This window comes from Tenrec ecaudatus, unplaced genomic scaffold, assembly GCF_050624435.1.
Source record: "Tenrec ecaudatus isolate mTenEca1 unplaced genomic scaffold, mTenEca1.hap1 Scaffold_380, whole genome shotgun sequence".
Taxonomy (NCBI): domain Eukaryota; kingdom Metazoa; phylum Chordata; class Mammalia; order Afrosoricida; family Tenrecidae; genus Tenrec; species Tenrec ecaudatus.
The window spans coordinates 29,761-43,202 of NW_027459181.1; the positions used below are offsets into that span (position 1 = coordinate 29,761).

At 49.8% G+C, this 13,442-nt stretch overlaps 2 long non-coding RNA genes across 2 annotated transcripts; both read left to right on the forward strand.

Annotated features, from left to right (window-relative positions):
- Positions 1–8,767: 8,767 nt before the first annotated feature.
- LOC142436519 (uncharacterized) lies at positions 8,768–9,648 on the forward strand. The gene is made up of 3 exons (XR_012781983.1): positions 8,768–8,850; positions 9,116–9,253; positions 9,593–9,648. It is a non-coding gene; the product is annotated as an uncharacterized LOC142436519 (long non-coding RNA).
- A 495-nt stretch (positions 9,649–10,143) lies between these two features.
- Positions 10,144–12,302, forward strand: LOC142436521 (uncharacterized). The gene is made up of 3 exons (XR_012781985.1): positions 10,144–10,298; positions 11,084–11,273; positions 11,809–12,302. It is a non-coding gene; the product is annotated as an uncharacterized LOC142436521 (long non-coding RNA).
- Positions 12,303–13,442: the final 1,140 nt, after the last annotated feature.

Sequence of the window (13,442 nt, forward strand, 5' to 3'; positions counted from 1 at the left end):
CTTCCAAAGACTCACTTTCCAAAAGGGAAGTCATAAGCCAACTTTTCTTATTCCTCACTGGGTTGCTTTGAAGATGAAATGAGACATCTGTCTAAAAATGCTTCTGACCATCCCTTGGTTCTCAGAGCTCCACAAATGCTATGGATTATTGTTTTAAGATTATGAATGCTTTTTTTCCAAGGGTAGTGCAAAGATTAACATCAGTGCTACTTCTCTCTGACAAAATATAAATCCAAATTTCTAAATAGCAGGGTCTGAACGGATGCGCTGTTAACAGCATCTTGCTTTTCTCCCATCACTTGTCACAGAAAATCTGATAAGAAATGCTGGGCTAGGGCCTGCAGCCAAGCCCCTCACTGGCAGAGTGCAGGACCTCAGGTTGTTGGCAGGCCAAGGGGCATCACAATGGCAAGAGGAGACTCCACAAAGGGCCCCTGATTCCTCCCCCACGCCCCCCTTCCCCACGTTCAGGGTGAAACGTCAAAATACAATTTTTTTTGTCACCTGGTGAAATAATGAGCCCCCATTCCTGTTGCCTTGGTATCATCAGAGCGCAACAGCCACGTGGGGTAATCGCTGTCTCCGTGTTAATGCTGCTCAGTTCAAACATTTTCACAGGCCCTGGCGAAATGAAACCCGTGCTTTCTACCTAGGTGGAGTTTGAGGCGATTCAGCCCATTTGCTTCTGCTGAAGAGGCTACCTCAGAAAAACAGGAAATAAAAACATAGAGGGTGCCATTGACATTAGGTTTCTCGTTTTCTTCCTTTCTTCCCTACCTTCCTTTCTTCTTCTTGCCCTTCTCTTTCTCTTTTCTTCCTTCCCCCCCTTTGCTCACGTCTTCCTGCCTGCCTTCACCTTCCATCTTCCCTCCCACACTCCTCCATTTCTTCTTCGCTCTTCTCTCCCCACCCCCACCTTTCTCCTTTCCTTCCCTGCCTTTTCCCCTCAGCCTCCCAGGCTCCCTCCTTCACTCTCTCCCTTTCCTCCTTCCTTTCCCCACCTTGTTTTCATCCAGTGATTTGTACTCCTTTCTTCCTCTCATCCCACCCCTCCCCATTGCTGGAGAAACATCAGTTCCTTGTGGCGCTGGTTTTTTGGCGCCAGACACTGTTCTTTGGGTGCTCACAAGTCTGCGTCCTGTGTGCAAACATAAGACAGACATATGATCAGGGTTGGACAGAAGATGGGATTTGACAGGTGTTCTGCACCCGAAATCTCCAGGAGGCAAAGGTAAAGTCAGGCTCCTGCCTTTAAGGTTATATCTCCCATTGTAACTGCATCCCACAGAGGCTCCTGCCTCCTGGCCACCTGAGGCCTGCTGCCTGCCTTCCTCTAGCTCCTGGGGAATTGGGGCAGCAGTGGCAAGAACAACAAAAATCCCCAGGAGTTGACAAGAAGGGAGGCTGCCTTGCTCAAGAGACGGCCCCCTCACCCACCTGCATGTTGTTGAGATGCAGGTTCTCATCCCTGTGGCTGGGCAAGAAACGCCCCCTCGGCCAAACGCAGTGGTTTCAAACAAGGACCATCATCGTGTGGTTGCTGGGAGGCCACTGGGTCGTGCTTGGAGTCTCCCATGAGTTGGCAGTCACATGGGAGCTGGGGCAGGGGCCTCTGGTGACTCCAGTGCCTACACGTGCACTCAGAGGGCTGTCAGCTGAAGCTGGCCGTTAGCTGGGTGCTTAACTGGGTTGTTGTTTGGAGTGTCTCCACGTGGCCTTTCCAGGTGGCTCAGGCTTCTTTCAGCATAGTGTCTGGGTGCTGAGAAGTGTCCTGAGAGGTAGCATGTGGAGGCTGGACATTCTGAGGGTGAGCACTCAAGAAGAAGACTTTGAAGGGATTTTTCAGAAGCTGTGAAGCACTTTGGGGGAGGGAAGGGGGTTGCCCAAACTAGATGTCACAGTGTCATCTTCTCCATAATCTATTGGTCACAGAGGTCATGAAACATCCCAATTTAAGGGGAAAGGGCATAGACTCTACCTTCCTATAGGTAGCCTGTCAAGGAATTTGGGGGTCACATACGAAGGCTGGGAGACCCTGAGTGGCACAAATGGTTAAGGACTCAACGTATCAAGTGGTGGGCAGTTGCACCCCTCAGAAGAAATAACTAATGGCCTGCTTCTAGAAGCCCACAGGCTTGAGAATCCTGTGATGTGTAGTTTCTCCCTGGCACCCACGGGGTCCTCGGGAGCCAGAACCAACATAACAGCAACGGGTTGGGTTTTTGTTGGTTTTGTTTGGGCTAATATTAAAACGACTAGTATGAAATTATATATGTATTGTGTTTAACTCTCAGGACTCTGATTATGCTGAAGTTGAACAAAACTGTCTGCCTCTTCTATGAACGCCAGCCGATGGAGGCAAAGGGTGAGGGTCTAGAGGAAGAATGAATGTCACATTCCCATCCTTATGTTTCAGTTGTCCTTAAAGGGCACAGGGGACAAACCAGATGTCTTTGATATGATTTTAGCCTAATGATGTGCTAGTATGATGATGAGCAGCCTGAAAAGTGGTTTTAACTAATGTGATCCAATATTTGAAAAGTTGACGATTTCACATCGAATTTTATATTCTCAGCATCTCAGTTACAAACAGAAAATCAGGCCTTAAAATCCTTGCATTTACCCAAGGCAACAACCGTCTGGAGCTAGAATTTGAATGTCCCCCGTGGATGAGCTGCCACGTGCCTGTTAACCACAGTCCCTTTCCATCCCTATTGCCCCCAACACAGAGGTTGGCTACAAGTATCCTTTATCTATATGGCTAAATAGGTTAGTTGGTTTGGATTGGGTTGCTATTTTTTCCTGTTTTGTTTTTGTTTACTTTTGATTTTTTGGGGGGCTAGGAAATGGTGTGTATTTTGGTACCATGTCTTCCAAAGTGAGAAAATAAAACCCAGTAAGCCTAGAAGGTCAAACAGTTTAGATTAATGATGAAAGGTGGAGCCTTGTTGGTGAAGTAGATTATGAGTTGGACTTCTAACTGCAAGATCAGAAGTTCGAAACTCCCCTCCCCACCCCCACTCCCCAAGAGAAAGATGAGATTTTCTACTCCTGTAAAGATTTACAGCCTTGGAAACCCACAGGGGCAGTTCTATACTCTGTCCAAAGGGTTGCTATATGTCAGAATTGATTCCAGGGTAGTGAGGTTTTTTTGATTGATATAAATAATTTTTGGTGAGTATTGAAAAAAACAGTCAATATTATTTTAATACACATCAAAGAAGGTCCACATTAATTGTTCACACAACCTTGCCACCTTCTTTCTTTATTCCCTTGCCTCTCACTCTCCTTTCTTCCTCCCTATGGTCTTTTATCTCATTCTTTTTCTTTCAAGGTTTAGCCTAGGAGTGGGAAAGTCTGAGTAATTCTTAACCAAAAGACTAAATTGGTTTTATTGTTGGTGTTATTACTTGGGTTAAATTTTTTTCTTTTCTCTTCTTCTATTGGTTTGTGTCATGTAACCCAGAAAATGGGGAAACATTTGGAACATTTAAACACTAACCTTTCTCAGTAGACTACAATCATTAAAAGCAACAGAGATAAATACTCCTATAATAACAATAACATACAAGGATAGCTAGAGAGATAAATAGATAGATAGAAAAACCACAAAATCTGAGCAGTTGTGGGAAGGAGAATGGGACTAGCCCCATGAATAAATATAGGTTTGCCAGAGAATAGTTCTATATACATATTAGCATATACTACAAATATGTCCATGAATATAATAGTACATCCAGGAGGCATAGTTATGAAAATGTCTTAGCTATAACAAAACCCCTTGAGGGAGTGTGTCCTAAATATGGGGGATCAGGAACATAGCTCTGAGAGACCTCAAAATCAATTCGTACAAACTAGCTCACAAAGACAATGTTCTGTATCCATCAGGGAAGTGACTGGGGTCTTCAAAAGCTAGTGAGTAGCAAACTAAAAGTCGGTTCTTGGTGTATGTGTGTGTGTGTGTGTGTGTGAAAAAAGACACCAAGTAAGACACCCTCCAGAGATTCTACCAGGGTGTGTGTGTGTGTGTGTGTGTGTGTGTGTTTGTATAAAAAGACACGAAGTCAGAAGCCCTCTAGAGATTCTTCAAGGGTGTGTGTATGTGTGTGTGTTTGTGTAAAAAGGACACAAAGTTCGAAGCCCTCCATAGATTCTTCAAGGTGTATGTGTGTGTGTGTGTGTGCATGTAAAATCACACGAAGTCAGAAGCCCACTATTGATTCTGCAAGGGTGTGTGTGTGTATGTGTGTGTTGTGTTTGTAATAATTACACCAAGTTAGAAGCACTCCAGAGATTCTGCAAGAGAGTGTGTGTGTGTATGTTTGTGTGTGTGAAAACGATACAAAGTCATAAACCGTCTGGAGATTCTGCAAGGGTGTGTGTGTGTGTGTGTGTGTGTGTGTGTGTGTGTCAAAAAGACAAGAAGTCAGAAGCCCTCTAGAGATTCTGCAAGGGTGAGTGTATTGTGTTAAAAGGACACGAAGTCAGAAGCCCTCTAGGTTTTCTGGAAAGGTATGAGTGTGAGAGTGAGGGAGTGTGTGTGTGTAATAAGGACATGAAGTCAGAAGCCCTCCAGAGATTCTTCAAGGGTGTGTGTATGTGTAAAAAGGACACAAAGTTCGAAGCCCTTCAGAGATTCTGCAAGGGTGTATGTGTGTGGGTGTGAGTGTGTGCGTGTAAAAATCAAACGTAATCAGAAACCCACTATCGATTCTGCAAGGGTGTGTGTGTGTGTGTGTGTGCGTTGTGTTTGTAATAATTACACCAAGTTAGAAGCCCTCCAGGGATTCTGCAAGAGAGAGTGTGTGTATGTGTGTGTGTGTGTGTGAAAATGACACGAAGTCATAAACCGTCTGGAGATTCTGCAAGGTTGTGTGTGTGTGTGTATGTGTGTATGTGTGTCAAAAGGATACGAAGTCAGAAGCCCTCTAGAGATTCTGCAAGGGTGAGTGTATTGTGTTAAAAGGACATGAAGTCAGCAGCCCTCTAGGTTTTCTGGAAAGGTATGAGTGTGAGAGTGAGGGAGTGTGTGTGTGTAATAAGGACACGAAATAAGAAGCCCTCCAGAGATTCTACAAGTATGTGTGTGTGTGTGTGTGTTTAAAAAGGACACGAAGTCAGAAGTACTGCATAGATTTTGCAAGAAAGTGGCTTTAGGTTGTGTGTGTGTGTGTGTAAAAAGGACATGAATTCAGAATCCTTATAGAGATTCTACAAGGGTGTATGTGTGCGTGTGTGTGTGTGTGTAAAAAGAACACCAAGTCAGAAGCACTCTAGAGATCCTGCAAGCGTGTGTGTGTGTGTGTGTGTGTGTAAAGAGGACACGAAGTCAGAAGCACTCCAGAGATTGTGCAAAGGTGCTTGTGTGTGTGTGTATGCCTGTGTAAAAAGATATGAAGTCAGAAGGCTTCCAAAGATTCTTCAAGGGTGTGAGTGTGTGTGCGTGTGTGTGTAAAAATGAAAAGAATTCAGAAACCCTCTAGAGATTCTGCAAGGGTGTGTGTGTGTGTGTGTGTGTGTATAAAAAGGACATGAAGTCAGAAGCCCTCCATGGATACTAAAAGGTTGTGTGTGTGTGTGGTTTTGTTTGTTTAAAAAGGACAGGAATTCAGAAACTCTCTAGAGTTTCTGCAAGGGTGTGTGTGTGTGTGTGTGTGTGTATCTGTGTAAAAAGGACCCGAAATCAGAAGCCCTCTGGAGATTCTGCAACGGTGTGTATGTGTGTGTGTGTGTGTGTTTAAAAAGGACAAAAATCAGAAGCCATCCAGAAATTCTGCAAGGATGCATCTATGTGTGTGTGTGTGTGTGTGTGTGTGTGTGTGTGTGTGTGTGTGCGTAAAAAGGACACGAAGTCAGAAGCCCTCCAGAGATTCTGCAAGAGTGTGTGTGTGTAACAAGGACATGACGTCAGAAGCCCTCAAGAGATTCTGCAAAGGTTTGTCTGTGTGTGTGTGTGTGTGTGTGTGTGTGTGTGTGTGTGTGTGTGTAAAAAGGACCCGAAATCAGAAGCCCTGTTTGTGAGCCCTGGCTCTGTTCCTTAGTGGTCCTTATCTCTCAAATTTGGACTCCCAGATACCTGAGGGTGTCATGGTTCTGTGTTGGGGTTCTAACGGCAAGGACAGCAGCTAGGCCCCACCAGGCACTCCAAAGGAGAAAGATGACACTTTCTGGTCCCCTAGATAGTTCGTATCGGAAACCCACAGGGGCGGTTTTGTTGTGTTCTGTGGGGTCACTGTGAGTCAGAATCGACTCAGTGACAGTGAATGTGGTTGAGTGTTTGAACACCTTCCTTTCATCCTCTGTGCAGGCAGCTCTGTTTTAGAGGAGTTAGGCCAGTCCCATGTATTAGACTCTCCTTCAGAGCAACTGGGCAGGTGTGTGTCTGCGTGTTTCTAAGGTCATCTTGTTTTTCTCATTCAAGGAATGTGGAGAGCAGCGGTCTTCAAATCGGTTTAAAGAGAGAAAGGGGATAAAAAAGAGAACAAAGAAAAAGAGGGTGAAAAAGGATTGGAGGGGAGGGGCTCTGAGGAGAAGAGGGTGTTGCTCAGGCTTCTAAGGCTGTCAATCAGCCTGGTAGCCAGCTGTGAGCTTACCTGGTGTACCTTCAAGATCCCAGAATCCCTAGTTGACAGTGGAATTTGCATTGCGAACTGGCTCATTGAGCCGAGCCGGAGGCCTCTGTCTGCAGCAGAGACCAAGCCCTGTGCGGCACCTCCTGCTCCCATCTGCAAGCAGTGGGGTCCAGATGCGGGTCCTGCGGTCTGCTTCCTGTTGTAAAAGGCAGGGTTGGGACAAGTAGCCTTCTACTGAGTCTCTCCCCCATCTACCCAGTCGACCCCCTTACCTGGGGTAGCAGGTTCCAGGCTTGCTGTGGCCAGCTAATAGCAATTAGTAGGCATAGCGCTAATGAAGAGAGGGGACAGCTGGGCAGAGGGCCTAAACCTGCTGAGCGCCATGGTCCCTGAGACACGAGAGCTGTTGGCTCCCAGCTCCTTGTCCCTGACTGTTACCTGCCTCCCTCTCTCGAGTTCACTCTTGAATTTCAGTCTCCTTCCAATCTCACCCAGCCTTGCTGCCTGACTGGAGAGGGAGACTGGAGGCTGTTAGAATGGCGCTGCTCAGGCTCTTTGGGCTAAAGAGTCTGACGTGGGCCAGCAACTCCATGAAGTTCCCTCCCTCAGGCAGTTTTCTGCCCCTCCATCCCACTTAGTCTCCCTGCAGGCCTGGCCCTGGGCCCTGACCTTCCACTTGCTTCCTCATCCAACATGTGGTGGGCTAGCTCTTGCCAAGTACACACATGGGTGCAGACATGAGAGATCCCACTCTCTCCTGGAAACCAGGTCTGTAAACAAGGGCACAGCTGAGGCCTGTTCTTACCCAAATCATGTGCATCCTTCTCTCTGCCCTCTGCCCTGGGGTAGGGACAAGAGCTCTGGGAATACCGGCCACCCCATCGCTATGGGGCATGTCCCGATGGTGCTGGTGTACAGAGCACTGGGCAAGCAGGGCTCCCTACAGGACCTTGCGCCATGTGGGGCTACAGAAGGGGAGAAAGGCAGAAGAGTGCTGTCAGGAGCCAGCTGCACTCTGGCAACGTGGGGTCCTCTGGGCTGGGCCGCTGAGGTGGGGTGCTAAGTCTGTGCTCCCCTCTCCCTCTCCCTCTCCCTCTCCCCAGGTGTGTGGTTGTGCTCTTCAACCCCCAGAAACACAAGCAGCACCACATCCTCAACAGCTCCAGGTAAATGGGCTCAGGGGCTTTGGGGAGTGCCACCTTTCCCCAGGGACGGCCAGAGGGGTGCCACCTGCTTCTCTGTGGCATTGGGCCCTGTTGGGCCCCAGGCATGGGAGGGAAGCAGCACAGGGACAGCGGGTTTGCTGCCCTTGTTTTGAGAGGGGACTGTGAGAGGCCAGACCTGGGCCAGGCTGCCAGTGCCCCTCTTGAGCCTGCCCGATTCCTTTCAGGAAAACCATCACTGCCCTTGCCTTCTCTCCTGATGGCAAGTACATGGTCACCGGTGAGATGAGTGAGGAAGGAAGCTCAAGCACTGCAGAGGGGGGGGCCTGGCCTTAGCAGAGAGTGACAGCCTGCGGCCCGCATAGGACTGGTGCCAATTTTGACTTTCTCTACTGGTGTCCACTTTGGGTGTTTGGTCTGCCCTAGAGCAGTGTTCTTAGGCTGTAGCCTGCATCAGAAGTGCCATGGTCACCCCTTAGTACAGACTGCTGGCTCTGGGGTTCTGCAGGTCTGGGGTGGCTCTCTTCAGTTTGCAATGCTAACAAGTAGTTCCCAGTGAGGCTGAAGCTGCCAATTTGGGAACCACATTTTGGAAAACACCTCCTTAAAACATTCCTTATCCCTGGAGTCCCCCTGCTGGTCACAGTGTGGAACAGGACTGCCCTCCCATAGACTTGCCCTGTGAGGCTGTGAGAGCAAACCACAGGAGTGGTGGTTCTTGCCCATCCAAATCACGCCAGGAGCCCGTCCCTGAGTGTCCCTGTTCCCCAACACTGATCACATTCCCTCCGGGGGTGTCCTTGATTCATGTGCAGGCGCATTAGGTTAGGTGTCCTTCATTTATGTGCAGGCTCTTGTCCAGTGGCTGGGAGGGCCAGGCCTCCATGGATGGGGAGGGAGCTGGCTGCCTCTGGCCTTTACTTCGGGGTCTTCGGTCCCTGCAGAGTGGACACATGCCTGCTGTGCGGGTATGGGATGTGTCGGAGCGCAGCCAGGTGGCGGAGCTTCAGGAGCATAAGTATGGCGTGGCATGTGTGGCCTTCTCACCCAGCGCCAAGTACATTGTCTCAGTGGGCTACCAGCATGACATGATCGTCAATGTCTGGGCCTGGAAGGTGAGTGGGCTGCTGGCCTCAGGACAGGCGGGGCCGGGATGGGAGCCAAAAAATTGCTGACCGGTGGCCTTAACTTCCGCCTGCTGGCCTCAGTCCCTTTCTAAAGAACTCTGAGCAGAAAGGAGCAACTGGGTATCTAGGATGCTGAAGAAGGGGCAGAAGGAGAGGTCCAGTTCACAGCTTGTCTAACCTCCTTCAGTGTGTAAGTTTCTTTTCCCTCAGCTCCTAGAAGCAGAGCCTTGATTTCCCTTGACTTTCTCTCCAGAAAAACATTGTAGTGGCTTCCAACAAGGTGTCCAGTCGGGTGACAGCAGTATCCTTCTCTGAGGACTGCAGCTACTTTGTCACTGCAGGCAACCGGCACATCAAATTCTGGTACCTCGATGACAGCAAGACCTCAAAGGTGAGGCAGCAAGTAGCCACTAGGGTGGGGTCTGCTCAGATCTGTTCCACCTGCGCCCCCTTCTGCATGCTCAAAAGCCCCTTGGAAGTCTCAGCTGGGCCAGGTGCTATGTCAATCTGCAAGGGAAGCCTTCTCCCTCTCTCCCCAGGGCCTGCTTTCCAGGGGATAGCCTGCAGGGTGGGTGGGTGGCACCTGTGGTGGGTCTCCACAGGTGAATGCCACTGTGCCCCTGCTGGGCCGCTCTGGGCTGCTGGGGGAACCTGCGGAACAACCTGTTCACTGAAGTAGCCTGTGTCCGCGGGAAGAAGACTGACAGCACCTTCTGTATCACATCCTCAGGGCAGCTGTGTGAGTTCAGTGACCGGAGACTGTTGGACAAGTGGGTGGAGCTGAGGGTAAGTGAATGCTTTGTCGGCAGGCACCCTCCCGTCTGTCACCTCCGGGCTCCGGGACACCTGAGTCTGCATGCACGCTGGGGGAGGCCCCAGGCGGAGGAAGGTGTTTGGAAACCTCACTGCTCGCTCGTGCTCTCTGTCTCTGCCTCTTCCTCTGCTTTCCTCTTCTGCTCAGCACACAGACAGCATCACAGTAAGTGTGCTGGCCCTGTCCACTGCCTCTGCTGCCTTTCTCTTGGCCGGCCTTTTCTGGGTGTGTCTTTGCCCAAACCTCAGGTGCCTTATAAGGCTTGCTGACTCCTTCCCCCTAATTGCACGGGGCTGTGAGCCCTCTGGCCAGCTGCTGTTAGAGGGAGGGGCATTGAGGGGCTCCAGCCAGGGCAGCTGGCCTGCCTTGCGCTTGTCCTTGCCTCTTGGCTCATGGCTGTTGAGGTGTCAGGTGAAGGAGTGGGCAGACGCCCTTGCTGACTGGGGCTTCTGTGCTCACAGACCACAGTGGCCCACTGCATCTCGGTGAGCCAGGACTAAATCTTCTGTGGCTGTGCTGACGGCACCGTGCACCTTTTCAACCCCTCCAACCTGTACTTCCTCAGCACGCTGCCCCGGCCCCATGCCCTGGGGACAGACATTGCCAGCATCACAGAGGCCAGGTGAGCGGTGTTGGTTGGCCCCTGAGTCCTGTCAAAGCCCCACTCTGTGCCAGGCCATCCCTGGCATGCTGCAAGGAGAGGAGGGCACACATAGACCTCTGGGAAGACCCTTGCAGTCAAGCACAGGTGGGTCTTTTAGCATTTGTTACTCACTGTGGGCAACCGTGGTAATCTGAGTCTGCAGTGTGGTAATGCATTGTCCTGTAAAGACCACAGCTAGGACAGACGGGCAGTTCCTTAGGGTTTCTGAGAGAGACTGGAAACCTGACGGAGCAGACCTTTCTCCCTCAGGGTGGTACTGGGTAGCAGCTGCGGTAGGATGGTCTTATTGTAGCCTCGGGCCATGGGTTGGGTGATTGCAGGAAGTGAAGTTTTGCTCTGGTTTCAGTGCTGTCAGGAAGCGGGGCAGTTCTGCAGTTGGGTATATTAATTTCTCTTTCAGGCCAGGAGGGGGCTAAATCTGCAATTGGCAGGAAATGATATATGACCATGATTATGGTTTGCACAGTGCCCTTCCTTGTCCTCTGATGTGAGTCTAGAAGGGCCTGACATCTGCTTGGTTGCATCACGGCCACACACTGTCCCCGCCTGACGTTGGGGGCTATGAAATAGCTTGTGTTCTTTTGGAGAGCCCCATGGCAAGGAATGCCAGGCCAGCCGCTGCGTTCTTTCTCTAGTGACTGCTGGCCAACCTGCTGCTCCTCCCTTTAGTGCCCCATTTCATTAGCGCTCACTCACCAGTTTGCCCTGTCTGCCCAGGACACCCCGCTCCCCTCTTTCCTCAGTTGCCTTTTTGCTGGAGTGGCCAATGCGAAGTATCGGGACACCATCGCCTTGACCTTTGATCCTGCAAATCAGTGGCTGTCTTGTGTGTACAATGACCATAGTACTTTTGTCTGGGATGTGAAGGACCCCAAGAAAGTGGGCAAGGTGTATTCAGCTCTGTATCATTCCTCCTGCGTCTGGAGTGTAGAGGTACGTGGGCCAGGTCTGCTGAGACTGACCGTGTTTCCTGGGCTACCATTAGGAGCTGGGGTTCCTCAAGTGTGGAATTTGTTTCCTCCAGCACCCTTGCTCCCCCAGCAGTGCCCCTGGGTCCCTTCATATCTGTTAATTGGCTCTGAGGATGCGAGTGGATATTAGTGCTGACTCATCTCAGACTTTTTTCTGTATGCCCCTGTGCAGTCTTAGCTTGGCCTCTTTGGACATGTTCCTGAACTTGACCAAACCTTAGTTTCTGCAATTATGAAATGACATACCTGATGCATTTGATTTTTACGAAAAGGAGACAATGTAAGTGGGAGATTTAGAATGCCTAGTACTTACTAGGTGCTTGGTTAATGTATATTCCTTTACTTGTTAAAGACAAGAGCTAATCATTATGACATGCTTGCTATGGGATAAGCCTGGGGCTAAGTCTTGACCAGCCTTTTCTCTACTCTCATTCCGTCCCATCTCTGTGGGCAGCCAAGGTCTGACCCGGGTCCCTCTGGTCCTTGTGCTCCTCCAGGTCTACCTTGAGGTGAAGGACAGTCAACAGGCCTGCCTGCCCCCGAGCTCCTTTATCACCTGCTCTTCTGACAGCACCATCGCCTGTGGAATACAGAGAGCTTTGGCGTGCATGGCTCCACCCTGCACCGAAACATCCTCAGCCACGTGAGCCTGGTGCCCCCACACCACAGTCTCAGGATCTGGTTCTCCAGACCAGACTGTTCCAGATGTTGTTTGGCCAAACTCTGACAAGGATGTGCTCTTGGCCCGCATTTCTCTCCCTGACAGGTGTCCTGTGTCAGGCCTTCCTCAACCACCTCTTCTCCTGACCTGTTTCACTAGTACCTCATTAAGATCATCTATATGGATGGGAACATGCTGGCCCTGCTGGACACCGAGCTGCCTGGGGGAGACAAAGCCGATGGGTCCCTGATGGACCCCCATGTGGGCATCCGCTCTATGTGCATCAGCCCCAACGGGCAGCATCTAGCATCAGAGGACCCTATGGGCACGCTCAGGTAAGGCCATTTGTGGAGTGCAACCCGTTGCCTCCAGGGGACAGGATGGGGGAACTTTAGGCCCCCAAGGAGAGAGGTTCAGGAGGGTTTAGCTGAAAAGGGTTGGGGACAAAATTTATTATCTTCAAGGGAAAGATACTAACTTGACAATGAAGAAACGGCAAAACCCACCCTTAGCCAAGTCATTAAGGTTAACTTCCCGTGGCAGCAGCATGAATCTGGTGAGAGGGTACACTGAGAGGCTTCAAAATGTTCCCAGAAAATCTTATGACTCTTAAGAACTCCCAATAAAATGTTGAACAACAACAACCAACGTTGATGGAAAGTTTCTTTTAGTTCTGTTTTTCCATGCAGCCTCCTCCTAGCATTGTGTCTGGTATTCTTGACCCAAATGTATAAGGAACTTAGGATAGTCATGAGGAAACATCAGGCAAACTTCATTTGAGGTACACCTGCCAGAGTAACATATCATACTCTCCCAGGTGTCACGGTAGGAAAGACAAGCAAAGACTGAAAGCCGTTCTAGACTGGGACAGATGACACCCATGTGCCGTGGGGGCTCCTAGGATCCTGGAGCAGAAGGACATTCATGGGATAAACAAACTCATTGGCATTGGGTTGATTCCAACTCAGAGCAACCCCCGCTGGTGACATTTAAATAAAGTCTAATAATGTTGTACCAGTGTGACCTCCGTGGTCCTTATCACTGTGTACTGTAGTACATAAAACATTAATACGAAGGGAGACCAGGTGAGAGAGTTGAATGTGACATATCTGGACTCATTTTTCTAAGTCTAAAGGTTCAACCCAAAAGGTAAAGTAAAACAGCTCTTGATGGAGAGGAAAAGGTGGAAGGGGGTGGGTGATGATTCTTTCCCCCGCTGCCTGGCACTGAACGGCCTCTCCTTTCTTCTCATTTTGCAGGGTCCATGAATTGCAGTCCCTGAGTGAAATGCTGAAGGAGGAGGCCCATGAGTCAGAGATTCTGTGCCTGGAGTACTCGAAGCCAGACACAGGTACCTGGCCCTGGCCTAGAATGGCCTTGAGTGAGCCCCTCCAGTCTGGCCAGAGCCACTGATACTTGTCCTGCCTCTTGACTATGGGGCTGATTGTTCTTTTGGCTACCAAAAGAGTT